The sequence below is a fragment of the Girardinichthys multiradiatus genome, chromosome 4 (assembly GCF_021462225.1).
Source record: "Girardinichthys multiradiatus isolate DD_20200921_A chromosome 4, DD_fGirMul_XY1, whole genome shotgun sequence".
NCBI lineage: Eukaryota > Metazoa > Chordata > Actinopteri > Cyprinodontiformes > Goodeidae > Girardinichthys > Girardinichthys multiradiatus.
Window position 1 is genome coordinate 2,225,549 of NC_061797.1, and position 21,360 is coordinate 2,246,908.

Genomic DNA, 21,360 nt, shown 5'->3' on the forward strand with positions numbered 1-21,360 from the left:
TTAGTCCGTCCTCCTCATCTTTATCCACACTTATGTCCTCTTCTTCCTCTTCTCTTTCATCGTCACTTGGTGGCTTTGTCATTTCTGCTAGGTCTGCATCGGTCAGCGGATGTGCGTCTGCATCAATCAGGGCATTAATGTCATCCAGAGTCATGTCATTAAAGCCGCCTCCTCCAAGCTGTTTAGCGAGATTCACAGCTGTATCTACGGCAGAGTGATGGATCTCGTCAAGTGAGCCTCTGGTTGGGTTTTGCACTGCCTCTGGCCACAGTTTTTTCCAGCAGGTCATTCAAAGTTTCAGTTTTCATCTCCTGAATGGCCCTCTGAATATTTTGGAGACATGAGGCGATGGTGTATCCATGCCAGTAGTCCGTTAGTGAGAAATCTTGATCCGAGTCCATGGCCTCAACAAGATGTTGCACGGTGTTGCGCGTATAGAGAGCCTTGAAAGCACGGATGATGCCTTGGTCCATGGGCTGAATCAGGGATGTAGTGTTTGGCGGCAGAAATTCGATTTGCACACCATCATACGCCAAATCATCAGCGTGACCTCTGGCGTTGTCAATGAGCAGAAGCACTTTAAAGTCTAGTCCTTTTCCTCTCAAATAACACTTGACCTCCGGGATGAAACAGTGTTTGAACCAATCCAGATTGAACGCTTTTTTCATCCAAGCCTTTGCATTGTGCATCCAGTAAACGGTCAAATCATCCTTAATTTTGTTTTTCAGTGCTCTGGGATTTTTAGACCTATAAATAAGCCCTGGTTTAATCATGAAACCTGCAGCATTTCCACACTTAACCAGAGTCAAACGATCTTTTTGGGCTTTAAATCCTGTGGCTTTGGCTTCTTCCTGCATGATGAAGGTGAGGGACGGCATTCGTTTCCAAAATAAGCCAGTCTCATCCATATTAAAAACCTGTTCAGGCTTATATCCCCCTTCCTCAATGATCGCTTTAAATTTATTGTTCACGAACGCTTCTGCTCCAGCGGTATTCGCAGAGGCGATCTCTCCTTGCAGAGAAACACTTTTAAGTCCAAAGTGTTTCTTAAATTTTTCAAACCAGCCCTTTCTAGCATTAAATGTGCTTGGTACTGCGAGAACAGCACTTGATGATGGCCCGGTATCTGCATCCTCGTCCTCTTCCCTGTCACTGTTGCTGTCAGCAAAGGTTTGATACAGTGTTCTAGCTTTTGTGCAGATAACGTTCGTATCCAGCATAATGTTTTTGTTCTGCAGTCATTAATCCACAAAGCTAATGCAGACTCCATCCTTACCCTGGTCTTGTTGCGGACAGTTGCAACCCTTTTTGCATCCTTATTAAAACTTATTGCTGCTGTCGTCCTTATGTTATTTTCCTCCTTCTTTATGGAACGAACGGAAGATTCAATAATTCCGTAATGGCGACCTACAGCCGCATAGCTTCTACCTTCCTTTAGCATGTCCAGAAGTTTAACTTTTTCTGCGATAGTTAGCATCTTCCTTTGCCTTTTGGGCCCGACTGCAAGTAACTTTGTCGGTCCAGAACGTTTTGTCGACATTATGGGTTTTAGAGAAATTTGAAATTGCAAGAGAATTTGCAAACTTAAATTTGGCAAGCTGTTTTATGTACGTGTAGATATTAAACCGCAACGTTATTGACACACAGTAGAGAAGAAGCGGAGAGACTGTTTAGCCAATCAGGATGCAGAACACAATGCATGATGCAAATCCATGAAGCAGCGAGACCGTGAAAGGTGAACCGCGATATAGCGAGGGTTCGCTGTACTTCATCCTCAGCAAGTGAGACAACATTGGAAGTAACTGTAGAACCTGATCTGTTTGGACTGTTTTGATCCTGTGGAGCTTCCTGAGTTATCAGAAATATTAACTTCATCTAAACCTTCAACTTGTATGTTAGACCCAATCCCAAACAAATTATTTAAGGAAGTGTTCCCTCTGATTACCAGCCCCATTTTAGATATGATTAATTTATCCTTAGTAAATGGATATGTACCACAAGCTTTTAAGGTAGCTGTAATCAAACCTTTACTTAAGAAACCTTCGATTGATCGAGATGACTTCATAAATTACAGACCTATATCCAATCTTCCATTCTTATATAAAATTCTTGAGAAAATAGTTGCTAATCAAATGTGTGAGCATTTACACAGCAATAACCTGTTCGAAGAGTTTCATTCTGGCTTCCGAGCTTATCATAGCACTGAAACAGCTCTGCTGAAAGTCACTAATGATATTCTTATGGCCTCAGATAATGGACTTGTGTCTGTACTTGTCCTGTTAGATCTCAGTGCTGCATTTGATACAATCGATCACAATATTCTCTTAGAAAGGCTGGAATATGCTGTAGGGATCAGGGGAACAGTGCTAGGCTGGTTTAAATCTTATTTGTCTAATAGATTCCAGTTTGTTCATTTAAATGATGAATCATCCTTAAACTCCAGGGTTAATTGTGGAGTACCACAGGGTTCAGTACTTGGGCCCATTCTCTTTACTATATATATGCTTCCAATTGGTGAAATAATCAGGCAACATAGAATACATTTCACTGTTACGCTGATGACACTCAGCTTTACTTATCCATGAATCCTGATGAGCCCAACCAGTTAGATAGACTACAAGCATGTCTTGAAGACATAAAAACTTGGATGCCTTTACATTTTCTGCGTCTAAATTCAGACAAGACAGAAGTTGTTGTCTTTGGACTGGAGTCTTTAAAAAAGAAACTGTTTAGTCAAGCACATAACCTGGATGGCATTAAATTGACCTCCGATAATAAAGTAAAAAACCTTGGTGTTATTTTTGACCAGGACATGTCATTTAAATCCAATATTAAACAGGTTTCTAGGATTTCCTTCTTTCACCTTCGGAACATTGCCAAAATTAGAAATATTCTATCCAGGAGTGACGCTGAAAAACTAGTCCATGCATTTGTTACTTCAAGGCTGGACTATTGTAATTCTTTACTATCAGGATGTCCACAAAATGCAGTTAAAAGCCTTCAGCTGATTCAAAATGCTGCAGCAATAGCTCTGATGAAAATTAAAAAGAGACATCATATTTCTCGTACTTTAGCTTCCCTTCATTGGCTCCCTGTTAAATCCAGAATTGAATTTAAAATTCTCCTCCTCACATACAAAGCCCTTAATGATCTAGCTCCATCATACATCAGAGATCTGATTGTTCCATACGTTCCTAACAGAGCACTTCATTCTCAGACTGTAGGTTTACTGGTGGTTCCTAGAGTCTCTAGAAGTAGAATGGGAGGCAGATCCTTTAGTTATCAGGCTCCTCTCATGTGGAACCAGCTCCCAGTTTTAGTCCGTGAGGCAGACACCCTGTCTACTTTTAAGGTTAGGCTTAAAACTTTCCTTTTTGATAAAGCTTATAGTTAGTGGCTTAGGTTATCCTGAGCAATCTTCCTTATGTTTTACCTCCGTCTTCTTCCCTCCCTTTTGGATGGAGTAAGGGGGAGTCAGGTTTAGCCTAAACCGGCTCAGTTATGGTTGAGGTGCAAACACACCCTCCATTTCTGCTACCTGTATGACCCCCTCTCTTTTCCAATGGTTATGGTCAATCTGACAGAGAGAGGTGTCCGAATTGTTGTGGTTTTTAGTATAACAATGGCCATCAGTGGGCTCTAGATGGACAAACTGTCTACTTTTAAGGCTAGGCTTAAAACTTTCTTTTTTGATAAAGCTTATAGTTAGAGTGGCTTAGGTTATCCTGAGCTATCTCTGTAGTTATGCTGCTATAGGCTTAGGCTGCTGGAGGACATAATGACCACTTTCACCCTCTTCGCTACATTCTCACACTACTCGCCAATTTTGCATTCTTTGCTGTTATTTCAGCTTTTAACTTTGTTCTCTCTCTTTTCTCTTCCTAGAAGTTACACCTGGCCTGACTCTGTGTCTACGTGTGACACCTTTCTGGAGAGGGGCATCGTCCAAGCTTCTGCTGGCAACAACTTAATGCTCAGCCTCTACATGATCCACATGGCCTGTCTTTCAGTGTTTAACCCTTTCTCTCTCCTAGACATGGCAATTGTGAGTTTTTACTGTGACTAACTCATCCGTGATCTTATTTAAAGCAAACGTTGCCCTGCCCAAGGGATTATTAAGCCCAATGTAAAAACAGTGTTCAGTTGAGTGATTAACTTACAGTTCTTGTGGTGGGCCGTTGTCCTTCATGGGGTGATCTCCTTTCTTTACATCCTGTGATTGTTGGAGCAGGCCCAGTGCTCTAGCCCGTTGGCTTGGGCCAACGTCCCTCAGGAGTGGAGTCGTCTGGTGGATTAGGAAGCCGTCTGCGATAAACAGCCGCTGTTCGAGCCAACAGCAGAACCTTGGAATGGACTCTGTTTGCGTTTGGACCTTCAAGGTCTCTTCCTTTGCTGGTCGAATAACCCAGTACAGTTGACTATACGGTTGCAGACAAACCTCTACAGTTATAGCTGTTTTCAGTGGCCTTCAACAGTTCTAGAGTAAATAAATTATTCTGTGTTTTCATTGCAGCAAAACAAGTTATTGTCAAAGTTAGTGTCAAAATAAGGTGAGATCTTTCCATGTAATCCATGCAACATTCATTAACTGCTACAGTTAAATCCATAAAAACTAAAATAAATATCCTTTTGTGTAATCCATGCAATAATTATTAAAATACACAGTTGAAGCATTAGAGAGTGAAACAAGCATATTCTCATATTCTAGAACTGACAGCCTGGAGACCTGTGTGGAGCCACATATTTCCTGCCATATATTATCTGTCTTATCTATTGCAAACAAGTGTATCCAAAGAAATGATGTATGATGATTTTACATTCTTTCACATGTATTAAATGAAATTAGTAATCTTTGATTATCAAGTTAAAAGATGTATGATTGAAATGTGGTTAAGAACTGAGAGTTAAAGTAAAAAACATTAAGGGTTGACATTCTCAATCAACTATATATGAAAGAGATATAACGTTAATCATTTGTGAAGTAAAAAGAATGAAGTAATGGTTTTAAACTGTAAATGAAGTGAACGCTGTAACTAAACGTTTGAGCAGCACCGATGTAAGAAATAAAGCCTCTGTTTAAGAGGAAGTGTAATGTTGAGTGAGACAGGAATAGAGCAGATGTTCAGGAATTAGGGAAGTGAGAGCTGCAGCTTACAGCACAAGGCTGATGACTGAGGCGGGGGCGCAGGTCAAAGAAGAGGCCAGCAGACAGCTCAGGACTGAGGAGATGATGGCATGTCTGATATGGACACGATTCGGGAAATTCCAGAAAAAGAAGATCACCTTATGTCACGGGTGACCAATGGGACAGCCATAGCAACAACCACTGGCCAATGAGCACAAAGAGTTTGGTGGAAATGCTCTATAAAATGGACAAGAATAGAGGAACTAGTTGGTCTGATTTCATCTAAAGCCTTTTTATCCAGACAACCGAAGTGAACTTGATCGGTGAACAGCTGATTGCTCTAAGTTTCAGGCTTCTGGAAGTCCTGAATCAACCTCATTTATGTCTCCGGGTTTCCTTCAACTCTTCAGCCTCTGGAAACTACTGTCTTTGGAGATAAATAACAACAAAGATCCTGTTTAACCATCAAAGTCTGGAGCATCAGTGCCTTCCAATTAAAGGAAGAAAACTGAAGATTAAGTCATATTCCCTTCAAGAAACCACTCGTTGTTACCAGAAGAATTTGTCTCCATCAGATGCATGTATGAGCCTCCGTCTTCAAAGCCTCTTCAAACCCACTAGTTTCAGCATCAGGGAAAGACAGGTTGAGTTGATTGATTAATTTCTATTATTGAAACTATTTTGTGTTGCCGAATTTAAGCTGTTACTGACCCCTGCAAAAGCGTTACTAATTAAAGAAAGCATATAAAATTCTAGTTGAATCGTGGGCATTCAATTATTTGAGTTACCGTATTGTTGGTTTTTCATTGGTGGTAAAAAGTCTTGTTGCCTGGTTCTAAGATATTTTAGGAGGTTTTTATAGGTTGCCTTAGTCAAGTTTCTTAAAACAGCGCCCTTGGGGCTTGTGCTGAGCTGCTAAAATCAACCTAGTCCATATACCAAGAGCCAGTTGTAAATTAGGGAATGAGCAGCCATGAACAAAAGTGACTGTCGAAGGTGTGGATGGGCGATAGGCTACTCGGTCACCCGGACCTCCAGTTGAAGAAGGGCGAGACTTTTGGATGAAGGCTGTCAGAGGCTAGGCGAGTCATTTCCCGACACCAGCTTAAACAGAACTTTTAGTGAACCTGCTTAGTAAGATCTTTCAGGTTTAGGGAAGTCCGGACCCATTAGATGGAGAACTGGATTGAGCAATCCCTTTAGACATGGGGAAGTAGGAGGGAGGGGTTAGCTCATCGGACAACGAAAGGTGGCACCCGAACAGGGACCCTGACAGAGATAAAGGGGCCCCAGAAGAAGGATGCTCAGCAGAGAGACGTGTCTGCCTGAGCACCCTGGACTGACAGCCTGAAAGGGAGTAAGGTTGTCTGTGACTGATAGGGCCATCAGTCACAACCCTCGCAGTAACTGCATAGCGTGCAGGTGAGGATAGGGCTTTATTGAGGGTAGACTGACCAGACCCAGACAATAAAGCTAGTAGCCAAATAGTCTGAACCCATCCCTACTCGAAGGTACCTCGAGAGGCTTTGGAGACGGACAACTTGAGACGACAAAGACAGTGATAGACGAAGAGATTGAAACGCAGGAACTGACGGAGTGGGGAGCTGAAAGACCACTCCCGTCAACAGAACAAATGACATCAACATAGTTAGAGCTACACCGCTTCCCTACTGAGGTGCTGCTATGTGGGGACGGATATTAAACATGGGCTTCATCAGTAAAGACAATTTTCCTCAGTTTCAACCAAGAGCAACCAGAAGAAACACTGGTGAGTCAGCTAACTAACCACTTCCAAAGAGATGAAGTATACTATTGTTCAGAGATAAAACATAGATTTAGACTGGTCTTGATGCCATGCCCCAAGGTAGTCCAGAAGCAGGAAGACATTGGTCAATGGTTACGCTGGTGGATAGGGTTCCTTGAACAGTGGGGACCGGGGAAGCTGATCTCACTGTACAGTCCATCCGAAAAATATGACCCGATTGTAAAGATGGTTGCCAATGACACTGGATTGAATGGGTACCTCACAAGCCCCACTGCCAGAGCCACTGCAAGACTGAGAGATTATGAACAAGAGATCAGAAAAATGACCCAGTTCAAAGAAAAGATGCAAGCCATCCAAGATGACAACAAAGATAGTTTGCTTGAAGAATGTAGTAAGTATAGCAGACCGGAGCAAAGAAAAAACCACAGAGCTGACTCAGAGGTACCAACTTATGACTTAACAGCAGGAACAGAGAGTGAAGAAGAGGGCAACGAGTAAGAACAAGAGCAAGACCAAAGAGAAGCTGAATCCAGCCAAGGACCAATTATTACCCCCTACATCGTAAGGCCGAAGGGCGACATCCTTCAACGGATTGCTCAGACCAGACAAGAATTGCAAGAGACTGCCTGGAAGGGAGCCCTCTTTTCCGCAGCCCTCGAGTGCCATAGGGAAACCCTCCAACGTATGGCCAACACCCCAAGCCACAGGGAGCATGACCCCACACAAAGTAAAGTAAGAGACCTTACCTTCCAATTTGAACAAGAAGCCAAAGAAAACAGTGCCAGTAACCAACTCAGAATGACAAGAAAGACAGATGTCGAAGAAAAAGAGCCAAGAAAGGTTAGTCAGAAGTCAGACAGAGTCATGATGAGGAAAGTCCTAGACCCGATGCCACTAGATGCAAGACAAATTTCCCTGCAAAATGGGACCCGACTCTACCAAGTTATCGGAGACCCCTGGGACATAGAGGGAGACGGACTGTTAGTTTTCACAAATGATAACTTCAAGATCCACAATACCAAATTCAGAACAAGGTTAAGAGCCCAGGCAGGGGAAGATTACAAACAAGAGGTTCGAGAGCTGAGGAAACAAGTGAGCCAGAACAAAGCAACCAAAGTGCATCTGACTAGTGGGGCCAACCTCGCTTATTATGCTGTAATCCACTCTCCCATTGCCGCTTACAAAAAGGGTGAAGACTTGAAAGAGTACAGAGAGAAAATGTGTGTAGCCCTGGAAGAAGGACTGCCATCAACCACGGCCTCAGAAGGGTAACAATATCCCTAGACGGACTGAGATTGCATAACCTGCCATGGGAGTCGGCAGAAAAAGTAGCCGTTGCAACAGCACACCATGTAGTCAAGAATCTGCTGACAGATGCCTCACTGACCGAAATAGTCATCGTCACTTCCCTTAGCCAGCATGAGAGTCGGAGGAAGAGAGAGCTGGCGTTAGTAGAAAGGATGGATGATAAGAAGCCGAAAGATCCTCCTCAATTAGAGATATCAAGAATCAAACAAGGGAGTGAAATCAAACCACACCCTGATGAAAAACACTACCTGCATAAGAGTGAGACCAACCAAGCGTCCCGCCTGGAGAAAGGACCAAAATCAGCAAAGAGGGACGCAGCTGCCCCTTCAACCTCCGTGCTGGCTGTGAAACGTAGCCTAGCTAATTGCAGCCTGGAAGATCTAGATGAAACAGAGCCGGTTCCAACAAAAGATTTAAAAGCAAAGAAGAAGATAAGACAAAGTCCAGCCCAAGAGGAGATCCTGAGTCCATTTAAAATGGAGCCCTTGAACCCAGAAAGAGAAGACAGTGAAGTCAGTGGCTCAGAAGAAGAAGAACCATCAGAACAGGAGACCTCTGGGGCAGAGAGTGATGACAGTGAAAACCTGTTTTCAATCCCAGTGCAGCCGGCAACCCCTCACAAGCCACTCAAAGTAGGATAGAGAAAAGGGGAAAAGAAAGCAGTGGAAGTGTTTGACATCTACCGGGGAAGAACCTCCACTGCCATCAGCACCACGCTCCACAAGCAAGCCTATAAGGAAAATGTCTGAACAACACACGGCATCCAGCCCTGAAGCTGATGCTTTTCGTGAGTACAAAAAGATCAAGACCTTAGTTTGAGAGAAAAGATCAGAAGAAAGTAATGAAGATTACATTAAAGATGTGTGGCCGATGATTACCAATGCTACTGAAAGTGACGAAGCTAAAAAGCTGTGGCTGAGCCATTTAACAGCCCATCCCTTAGACAAGCAAGGAACAGCTCAAAGCCATTATAGGAGGTTGGTGTTGGAAGACATGGATGATGAAGACTCCCAGATCAGAAGAGCTAGACTGCGCATGGATGGAGGTCAGCGCCTTGCACCGGTGTGGCATGTGCTTCAGCAAACAATCTCACCAGCTAGATATGTGAAGGCCCTCCGAGACGTAACCCAAGGGAGGAGAGGAGAGATCGGTTTTGACAAAATGCCAATGCAGGGTACAACAGTTCCACAGATGGATCAAGCAGTAATTTCTTATGATCTAGAGCAGCAGTTTTATGAAGAAAGAAGAAAGAAAGAGACAGGACAAGGGGCCAAACCACCAACTAAGGCCAGTGTGAAAGCTCCAGCCAACCCTCCTAACAGACCACCGCTTCAGAGAAGAGAAGAACCGCAAAGAAGATTTTACGGACCACCAGCATCGCAAGGTCCACAAAAGAAAAACACCTTTCTCCCTAGAGAAGAGTACGACAAACTGTCCTCTGAAGAAAAGAAGGCCCTCTTCGAGTCCCGCAGATCAGGGACCGGAGGGCCTGCCAAGTAATGATGACACGGCCGCGAGTCACCCTGGAAAATGCCTACTGGAAGGGGGACGAAATCTACACAGAAGTGGGAGAAGAACCCTATCTAGTGGACACCGGGGCTGAGGTATCCATGACTCGCAGAGGCTTAACGACGAACAACAGCACCTCTTCTACGGTCCAATTTGCCAACGGGACCATAGAAGAGATGCCGTATGGAACTTGGCAAGGAATCATTTGGGTGAAGGGTCCATACAACCTCATCACCGTCACAGACTTGAAAGAACTCAACAAACCATTTGGAGAGCGCCGCTCTCCATCTCAAAGGCTGAGCCAGCTACGGTCAAGGTTAGTAAAAGTAGGATTGACTCAGAGTGGAACCGCGCCTCAAGAGTGGTGCAAGGCAGTAGATGTGCCTGAAGTAACTGAACAAAAGCTGAAAGAAAGCTGAAAGAGAGCACAACCTCTCTTTCCCAGCTGGGGAAAGAGAGGTTGCGGAAGATCATCACTTCAGCTAATGTGGCCCGGTTCAAGAACGACTGTGGAGACCTGGGATCGATGTATGTACACCTCATAGAAGGGGAAGTGCATCCACCTGTTCAACAGTATCCCCTGAACCCGGGTGCTGTTGAAGAAATGGATAAAATAGTAAAAGAATTGAGTGCTTTAGGAATCATCAGAGAAGAGCAACATTTCATCACTAACAGTCCCATTCAAGCGGCAAAGAAACCAGAGTCAGCAGGAGGAGGTTGGAGGCCAGTAATCAACTTCAAGGCCCTCAACCAAAGAACCATAGCAAACCGAGCCAGCCTAATCAGTCCCCAAGGAGCACTGAAGACATTAAGAGTCAAGAAATATAAATCTTGCATTGACTTAGCAAATGGATTTTTCTCCCTCAGACTCGCAAAGCAATCACAAGGCAAGACAGCATTTACACACAAAGGCAAGAGTTATGTGTGGCAAAGGTTACCTCAGGGGTACAAGAACTCCCCTAATGTGTTCCAGTCAGCTGTGATGGAAGTTTTGGGTGACCTAGGAGCAACAGTGTACATAGATGATGTGTTCATTGGAGACAACACAGAAGAGGAGCACCTAGAGAGACTGCAAACAGTGGTGGAGAGAATCACAGCAGCAGGTTTGAAGCTGAATCTCAAGAAATGCCAGTTAGGACAGTTTCAGGTGAACTACCTAGGGTTCCAAGTGACAACAGATTTGGGACTCTCAGAAGGATATCGAGAAAAGCTGGCACAAATCAAGCCACCTGAATCTGAAAATGATCTACAAAAGATTTTGGGATTCTGCAATTATGTGAGAGATCATGTTCCTAATTATCAAAGATATGCTAAGCCATTATATGCCTGCCTAAAGAAGCGAGAAGGAGAAGAAAAAATGACAAAGAAAAACTGGACATGGACTACATCAAACCAGAATGACCTGGATAAGCTCAAAAGAGCAATCCAAGAAGCCGTGAGGTTGGAACCGAGGAGCTTGACTGAAAAGTTGGTGGCCGAGATCAGTTGTGAAGATGAGGACTCCATGCTGAAAGTAAGCAATGAAAATGGGGGGTTAGTAACGTTGTGGAGTTACACTCTGTCATCTGTAAAGAAGAAATTCCCCCAAGAAGAAAAAGAGTTAGCAGTGCTTGCTAGATACAGGAGCACCTTAAAAGACCTAGCACAAGGACAGCAGATTAAAGTCAACACTCAGAGCCAAGTCCACAAGTATCTAAGGAAAGGAACGGTGGAAAGTGTCAGGTTTAACCAACCTAACAATATTTATAACAACACAAAAAGAAAAGAGAGACAAAGTATTAGTTCCTTTTACTCGCTTTGCGAGGAGAAACGGCCAAGATTTGCTCAGTTACAGATCTCGCACCGCTCTGAACAGCATCTGTCCGCCTCCTCTTTTTATTGTCTTTCAGGGGTCCCTAGTTTACAAAAACATTGTTCTCTAAAGGATGGGGGAAAACAACAACTGCATCGTAAACAGGTCATAAACAGCTTTATACATTAACAACACATTTCCCACAGTCTCCTACAACTGGTAGGGTCAGTTGTGACTTTTTGTCGAGTGTAATCAGCCTTCATCTTTATGACCTCCTTCATCTTTATGACCTCCTCAACTGGACTGCTTCCTTCTCTGCTAGTTCAGCTCCTATTTATGATCTTTGCCTGCAGACAAACTCACACATCCTTTCTCACACATACATCTTGAAAGGTTATGAGATCAAATAGTCAAGTTAAAGAATAGGAGAAAATATAAGATAAATCTATATTCAATTATTCCAACATTTCCCCCCTGTATATCTTATATCTGCTCATATTCTCATATCACTTAACAGCCACTTCTGTCAAATTTTGTAACTGTAAGTTTATCTTCATGAGTACAAAGACAAGAGGTACTTACTGACATTTAAATCACAGAATCATATAGAAATGGATCTGCATACAGGTCAGAAAAGTGGTCAATACCATCCTCGTCATCTTCATCATCCTGATGTTTAAATAACGGATAGAGTTGTGTAACTCTGCTTTCCATAGGAGAAATAGCTGTGGTGATGAGACGGTTAACAGTACAAAAGCAGGGCATTCAACAATATCCACACAATGTCAAAATTTCAGCAAACACTGCAAAGGAAATTATTGCTCATGATACTAAAATTTTATACTTCCCAAACATATCCAGCCAGGAGTCCCACATCAAGGCGTCTACTCCATAATGCTCTTTCATTTTGCCATTTAGAGATCTCAAACCTTCTATGGCTTTCGTTAGGCTGCCATGAGCCAGCAGCAGTGTTGTTAGGTGTGAATGTGCAACATTTTTCTCCACAAATAGCACAAACTTTTCCTTTTTCAGCTAACAACATGTCCAAAGCAATTCTATTCTGGAATGCCATCAGGGAAGTTGAAGCCAATTAGTCATGGACAGTTCAAACCTGCTTTGTGTCCAATTTCCTAGTTTTTGTACATTGTAGTGAATATAGTTGATCCTGTCTACGTTTTTGTTCATCGTACACCACTTACAGATACTTGATTCAAATCCTGCAGCTACTTGATCAGTTAATTTACATTCATCTATAGCTTCTATGTACGTAGAGTCTCCCTCAGTCTACCAAGCTGCTTCTCTGCATTTCCTATCACACCAATCATGTGGATTTAACACTAAATAGTCCATCTGTTACTTCATCTACTAACATAGGATATAACCATAAAGTAATCAAGCACAGAGTCCTGTTACTTTTGAAGGTAATCAATCAAACAACCACCACCAAATGTCTCCTCTAGAGACTAGTTTAAAACACTTATTTACTTTTACAACTGTAATACACCATACTGCAATGAGATTTCCCAATTTATTACCTCTCTCTGTCATATTTATACATGTATAGTGTCCAGTGGTGATTCGCTTATGGAAAACTGATTTATCCTTATCTGCTCTAATTACAGGAAAAACAGAATCCTTGTGCTGACACATTTCATTAGGATTAGTTTGATTCATTACTTCCATCACACACAGTTGTGGTATCACAGCTGGAATTATTTATAATAAAAGCCTTGAACCCAAACACACAACACAATCTCTTTTAGTCATGTTAGCCCTTGCTCTACCATCAATAATCAGTTATTATTTGTTCCTGATACTCCTGTAATAACCTGGAACTTAGTCATTTATGGTTAACTTTCCTAACATAATTTTCACTCTCTTCGCTCTGTTACCTGGATTACATTATCAGCTTTATGGAACTTAAACAACTTCTTTTAATAACTAGCATAAGCAGTGGTGCTCACTCTGGTGTCCAATTATTTCCTTCATCAGCTACCATCATGGACCATGAGGTGTCTCTTCTATCATTAGTTAAGTACCATTTATAACTTCTATAATCCTGTCCTTTCCTTCCTCGTTTGGTCAAGCTAATGAGTGGGATCAGCACCACAGCTATGGTTTTAGATTTCACGCACACTTGAATACCATAAGTATAAGGAGTTTGTTTAGTGCACATAGTTAGGTTATCTTTCCTACCTTGATTTAGCACTACTTGTTTCATATAACTCATAACAGATGTTGTTACATTCTAATTCATCTTGACTGGTTTCCAGAAATACCAGAAAAATAAAAAATCAATATAAGAAAACAAATATAAACACACAGCATCGGAAAGCATTGTTCATCCATCTAGAAATAATTTTGGCTGAAATTTTGACTCCTCTAAATGGTTCCAGTGTCTTAATTGTCTTCACTGACTTTCGGATCTCTCCAGACTCTAAATGTCTGGGTCCACCCTATTATCAGTCTATAAATCACTTCCCCTGACAGAGCTTTCAACCGAAATGATCTTTTTACAATGTGTAAGGTGAATCCAGGTTGATCTCTCAGCTATTTTACTGCCCTTGCAGTGGTTAATAATACCTAATATGGATCCTCCCACTTGGGTGAAATACCAATACTTCTTCTTTACACTCCTTATTAACACCCAGTCTCCTGGTTTCACTAGTTAGTTTTCCTGCTGGGAAATAGAACATTCCTCATTAGTTTAAATTTATTTCTGTTGGTTTCTAACATACTCCTCATATAATCAACTAGGTTAGCTTCTTCATCTCAACTCCCACTTATTTTTTAACTGTGGTAATCTGTATGGTCTTCCACATAACATTTCATAAGGTGTTAGCCCTGAGGTGCTTGTAATGTTTAATTGGAAGTAGTTCTATCCGTTTAGAAAATGCATCTATAATGACTAAACAGAACTTTTTCCCTTCACTGTGGTTTAACTCAATAAAATCCATATGAATTGTTTGAAAAGGGTATCTTAGTTTTGCAAATTGTCCCCTTCGTTGTCTTAAATTCCCTTGAGGATTATGTTTTACACATGCTAAACATGTTTTACAAAAATTTTTAATAAGAATTTTTTAGAATTTAATCAATATGTTATATAATATTAATATATCTGTCCTTCTATTCCCCCCTGTTGAGACATTATGAAAACACGATGGCTCAAATATTGCTTCCATTTATAGGTTCTTTGGTAGGACAGGTTTATTATCTGGTCAAATATAGTTTTCATCTTTTAATGCAGCTCCATGTTTTTTCCACATTGCTAGCTCCTGTAGTGAGCTTTGTAGTTGCATCTTTTCTAACACTATATCCATTGTCACCAATGCATATCCTGTTTGTGTCTTCTCCCTCTCATCTTTTTGGAGAAATCATTCACATAAACTATTTCGTGATCCTGCAAATCACTTCTAATTTATTTTTTCTTCTTTTTTTTTTTTTTCCTAATTCTGCAGTATCAATGCTGAAACTGCATGGGAAACTCTTAAGGTTAAAAGGTGAAACAACACTATTGCAGCAATTACAGCTCTCACACAATATAGTTGCACACACGCAACACTATCTAGTTTTGAAAAGAAATAGGCTATTATTTTCATTTTATCTCCATGTTGTTGAACCAGAACTGAAGTCATAAAATGTCCCTTGCAATCTACCATCGGAACAAACGGTTTACTATAATCTGGTAATGCTAAAGCAGTACTGGAAACTAGAACTTGTTTTATGTTGGTAAATGCTTCTTCAGCTTCTACACTCCATTTCAGTTCAGACGTCATTTTGAGCTCTTCCTCATACATTAATTTGTTTAATGGAGTTACTATTTCTGCATAATTTGGCACCCAGTTTCTACAATAATTAGTTAGTCCAAGGAAGGACATTATTTGCTTTTTTGTTACTGGTTTTAGAACTTGTAATATTGCAGTCTTTCTTTCTTCTACAATTGTGCGTCCCCCTGCGCTAAAATTATGACCTAAGTATTTAACCTCATTTTTACACAATTGAAGTTTGTTTTTACTAACTTTGTGTCCTTCTTCTGCTAAATGTTTTAATAATGCTATTGTATCATTTTTACAAATCTCCTCATCAGGAGAGGCTAATAGCACATCATCAACATATAGTAAAACCTGACTACCTCCTGGAGGGTCAAACTTGGCCATACTTGCACTCATTTCCTGAAAGTATATAGTTGGACTTTCACAGTAGGCTTGAGGTAGTCTGGTATAAGTATATCTTTGTCCCTCAAAGGTAAATGCAAACCAGAACTGCCTATCTTTCCTGTTGATGGAGCTTGTTTTTTAACTGGAGAAATGGGGGTGTTACATGGTGAGTCCTCACATTTTATTATCACCCCTGCAGTTATTAAATCCTTTATTACTGGTTTTATTCCTTCACGAGCATCATGTTTCAAAGGGTATTGTTTTACACTGGGCCTGTATTCTGTTTTTGCTCTATTTTGAACAGGTAATGCTCCTTTACTAAACCCACATCAGTAGGGTCTGTTGACCATAATTTATCAGGGACTTCATTCAAAAACTGTTCCTCCTGTTCAGTAAGGAATATTTCTCATTGTTGTTTTGTATGCAAATGTATCCCTTCCTGCACTGTCACTGTCCATAATAATAATTTCCTAATTAATCCTGTGGATTCACTAGTTTCTGTATTCATTATTGTTACAAACCAGTCTGTGACATATTTTCCCCTCTGCACTATTCTCCCCATATCATGCTACTTGAGTTCTTTATCCTTGAATAAAGATATTTGTGGAGGTGACCACATGTTGCAGAGCTTCCTAGTGTCTTCCTCTAACACTACTTCAGCAACTGACGTACTCTTCCTATCTGTATAAACATAAGTTACCATGACTTTTATAGGGGTTACTTTATTTAATACTTCTTCATAAATTTTATCTTGTCCAGGAGTATTTTTATACCACATGATAATATGTAGATCATCTGGTGTCATCTGATCTTATAGTTGAGTACAAACATTTCTTCCTTCTGTTAGTAAAGCTGTCCCTACGTCTAGGGGTGGCTTATTCAGAACATCCAGTTAATAGTGGTAATAAGGTGGTCCTACTCCTTTTTTAACATCAACACCCTGATGTGTATTGTCTGTAATCTCCTCTGCTCACTCCTCTCTGACCCCTGCGGTTTTTGTCCTCTGCCTCTAAATTTTTCTCTTCCTCTGTTGTTTTAATAATAACTTCTTCTTCTTGCTGAAAAAAAAAGTGTTGCCTATTTATTTATTTATGTATTTATTTATTTTTCCTTCATAACTTTTTCTGCATGGAGGGCATGATTAACATAGTCTTCTAGATTTGCTGTGGGGAACCCTATAAAATATCTCCTTACCCAGGTATTAATTGCATCCCTGGAACCAGCATGTAGTGCATTTTTTAACTGCTGTCAATAAGCTCCTTGCTTATTGTAGACCACTATGTATTTTAAACACTTTTGTCAGTCTAATCCTATATTCTTCAAAAGGTTATTCCTCTTTTTGTTTCACTCTGGCTATTAAAAAGAGTAAAATATTTTCTAAGGTTACACAGAAAAAAAAACCGTGTCATGCCATGAACCTCCGTGACACGCTGTATCAACAGCCTTCAGCATCTCAAAACAATAATAATAAAAAATAAACACAAATAAAACATACATGAGGTACAGCCATGGTGGGGATGGATTTATTCACCAAAGGGACTCATTTTAGCCCATCATATCCTGTCAAATCTCATCAGATCTTTGGTACAAAACAAAAACTTTCCACCTGCTCTTTACTCCCTTTCTTCTGTCCTGCTGTTCCACTTTGCAAGTCTATCAAAAATTACTTCTTAGCCCTCTGACCTATTCTGCTTTCCACAAAAACGTCCATTCTTGTCTCCTGCATCACATCTCTCTCTTTTTAGTTATTTTTAAGCAATTATCTACATCCTCATAACCTTCTTTGTCCATTTTTCTTAAATCACGTTTACTTTTAATGTACTTTTAATTATTGCATCCTATAGATCACCTAATTTTTTTTAGAGTTTAAATGACGATCATAATAATATGTGGTTATCCATTTATCTAAATATTTTAATTTTAATTTGATCATGTGCTTCCATAAATTTCAAATCTTTACATTATTATTAATTTTAGTGTATTTAAATCACCCTTTTCCCATTTTTTGATTTAAATTTGGTCCAGCATATAAATACCTAGGGTATTCTAAATACTAGATTTTTCTCTTCAGTAGGGTGACAGAAAAATCTCCTTTTGTGGTAATTCGCACTTCAACTCTTTCGAGTGGAGAATTCTTGCCTTTGCTTCCACAAAAGTTAGTCACTAACAATCCTACTGTTTTTGGTATGAGGTAAAACCTAGTGGTTTAAATCCTCCATTTATTTCTCACATACACACATTTAAATGCAGATTTTACTTAGTATTTTTTGTTGTTGTTTAAAATACTTAAACGCAGACTCCGCCGTTCTGGAAACACGGAATTTTAGTATTACTTTCTTAATACTTAAGAGGACTCTGTCGTCCCCTATAACCTCGGAATTTTCAGTATTTTCACTAATACTTCAAGCAGAACTCCGGCGCACTGCTGTTACCTGTCAGTGCCTAGGTTCACAGGGTTTGTTTACTTTACGCAATGACCCCCAGTCATTCGTCACACTTTTGTTTTAAATCCAGATTCAACTCACCACTTTGTCCTCTCTTCTCTCTCTCAGAGTTCCGTCAGCCGTCAGACTCCAGCGGGCGGGCCGAAATCCAGTCCCGGAAAGGGTCTGTGTGTCTTCCTGATGAAAACAGCCATGCGCACGGTCTTTTCCTGGAGTCTACCGACCCGCTGGAACCATCAGGCGTAGTTGGAATCCGGCTCTCGAAGGACCAAATTATTGTCAGGTTTAACCAACCTAACAATATTTATAACAACACAAAAAGAAAAGAGAGACAAAGTATTAGTTCCTTTTACTCGCTTTGCGAGGAGAAACGGCCAAGATTTGCTCAGTTACAGATCTCGCACCGCTCTGAACAGCATCTGTCCGCCTCCTCTTTTTATTGTCTTTCGGGGGTCCCTAGTTTACAAAAACATTGTTCTCTAAAGGATGGGGGAAAACAACAACTGCATCGTAAACAGGTCATAAACAGCTTTATACATTAACAACACATTTCCCACAGTCTCCTACAACTGGTAGGGTCAGTTGTGACTTTTTGTCGAGTGTAATCAGCCTTCATCTTTATGACCTCCTTCATCTTTATGACCTCCTCAACTGGACTGCTTCCTTCTCTGCTAGTTCAGCTCCTATTTATGATCTTTGCCTGCAGACAAACTCACACATCCTTTCTCACACATACATCATGAAAGGTTATGAGATCAAATAGTCAAGTTAAAGAATAGGAGAAAATATAAGATAAATCTATATTCAATTATTCCAACAGAAAGCACAATAGCAATCACTACAAGGTGGGGAAGATGGGAAGACATCCTGCTGGACCCTGACCTTGAGATTGGCCCAGCACAACCAGCCAACAAGAAAACGCCCTTAGAGCCGTATGTGACAGAAAGGCCGCCAGAGTGTGTCCTATACACTGATGGGTCGAAGAAAGGACTGGATCAGATGGCCTACTGGGGGTTTATTCTCAAACAGCACGGTCAAGAGAGGTGCCGCCAGAAAGGTAAAACTCCCGGTAGTGCACAGGCGGGAGAAGTGACAGCAGTGCTGGAAGGAATGTTGGAGTTGATAAAGAGAAGAATCAAGACAGCAAAGATAATCACAGACAGCCACTACTGTGCACAAGCTTTGCACGAAGACTTATCCATTTGAGAAGAGAATGGATTTGAAAGCGCCAAAGGAAAGTTAGTGGCCCATCATGATCTGTGGAAGAAGATTGCCGAGTTTGTGGTACCACTTGTCCAATTAGATTCTCTCTTACCTTCAGAACCAAAAATACATCTTTCCATTTTCATTTTACAGGTTTTTGCCAGGGAAGATGTGTTTAACTGAACCCATTACTCTGAAACATTTTGCTGTGGGGGTGTTAGAGAAAATAACAAGTGTGTTTACATTCCAATGCAACACAGAAGTGATTAGATTTTCTTTCTTTTCCCAGAGGAGAAATTGCAGAACCAAGCTTTTCATAGTTTTGTCAGGACCAGATATGAGCTACAGTGTAAGTCAGCAGGCTTCATAAAATCAGAAAAGTGGGAAAATCAGCCAATCTAACCTCTTCCCAGCAGCTGCTGTAAAAATAATGAATTTGCACCTTCCATTCAAGCTCTACTTAACACTTGTGGACAAAGCTGTACCCCACTGGAAGTACTGTGTCAGACTGTAGGGAGACCCTCTGCAGTAAAATTAACTCTATTCTCAAAGGTCTCTACCCGTTAGATAAACGGGATACACTCTGACAACAGGAAACAATACCTGAAGGAGAGTCCATCAGGTGTTACACATGCGATGGACTTTAAAATGCTCCTGAGTGGGATCTGTCCTGAGGCTGACATAGAAAACACGTGGTTACCGCCGAGTTTTGGAGGTGTTTAAAATTCCTCTTTCTTTTAAGGACTTTTAGGGGCAATATTTGACCCTGAATCTACCATGATGAGAGAGAGAACTTGTTTCTCTAAAACAATTACTTTATGACACTGGAAAATAATCTCTTTAACACAGGAATAACATTTAACCTCTTGTTATGTCTGTCAACGTCAAAACCACATCAGCTGCAGTTAATAAGCTTTCTTCATAGCAGAAAAACAGAAAAGAAATTTGCAAATGTGTGTGTGTTTGTACATTACCCCCCTCAGTTTCTTGACCGCTCCAGAGTCGGACTGTTGTGGCATACAGTCCCCTATCAATCCAAAAAAAAATTCTCTGTATGCATAAGATGTGCTCTCAAAATGAGTCCAGTGTAACGCTCTTCTGGCTCTGGCAAACAGCATGGATTGTTGCCCATCTCAGTGGGTTTTGGGCTTTTTACCAGACTTCTTCTGAGTTTTGTTCTGGTGGAAACTCTCACGCTGTCATCTGCAGCAGGCAGGCAGGACCTCTCCCTTTCAGGTCATGTTGAAGAAGCGTCTCTGGTGGAGTGAAGCCGTGGGGAGGGCAGGTGTCTAATGTCCAGGGAGCGTTCAAATCCCCATGTGTATGTGTGTGTATGTGTGCAAGAGGCAGAGTATAAGGTTTAGTACATGGTTCAGATTTTGCACAAACAGAAGTATTGACAGTCAGTCAGTTAGTTTTTCACATACCTGTCATAAATTGTCTTTATTTTCCTATTTTTCTCTTTTGTCACTTCCTCAGTCCTTATATTGTAGAGCTGCAAAAGTTTTAACCCATATATTGATGCACTTGGTGCATTGTGGTCCTTATTTTTTCACACATTTCTCCCTGGGGAGGAGGAGGTAATCCCTTGGAAATGAACTGCTGTCCCATGCTTCAATTCAATTCAAAGATACTTTATTGATCCCCGAGGGGAAATTAGAATTCCAGTACAACCCATCCAAACATACATCATGACACAAGACAAGGGGGGATGGGTCACCGAGGCTTTGCTGCCCACTCACAGGCGCTGCTGCCCTTGCTAGATGAGAAAAGAGGCCACATTAGGTAAGTAGAGGAAAAAAATCATATTTCACACTTTATCCTTAGCAGGATACAGTTTGAGATTGCAAAAAACCTCAGCACAAAGAAGCAACAAGTTGACAAAACAACATCATGCCGGGAACGGTGAAGGTGGTGTGAGGGGGTGCATATGTTTATCTTGAGCATGTGTGTGTGTGCAAGTGATTGTGTGCAAGTAAGTCCATGAAGCACTGTCACAGAGGCCATTGTCCTTGATGGTTCGTTGGAATGTTCATCAACCGGCCACAAAGTTCTGA

General features: G+C 41.1%; 1 protein-coding gene across 3 annotated transcripts in view; it reads right to left on the bottom strand.

The window, feature by feature from the left end:
- Positions 1 to 21,360, bottom strand: part of mtfmt (mitochondrial methionyl-tRNA formyltransferase) — a 101,161-nt gene that overhangs the window by 13,056 nt on the left and 66,745 nt on the right. The window lies entirely within an intron of this gene.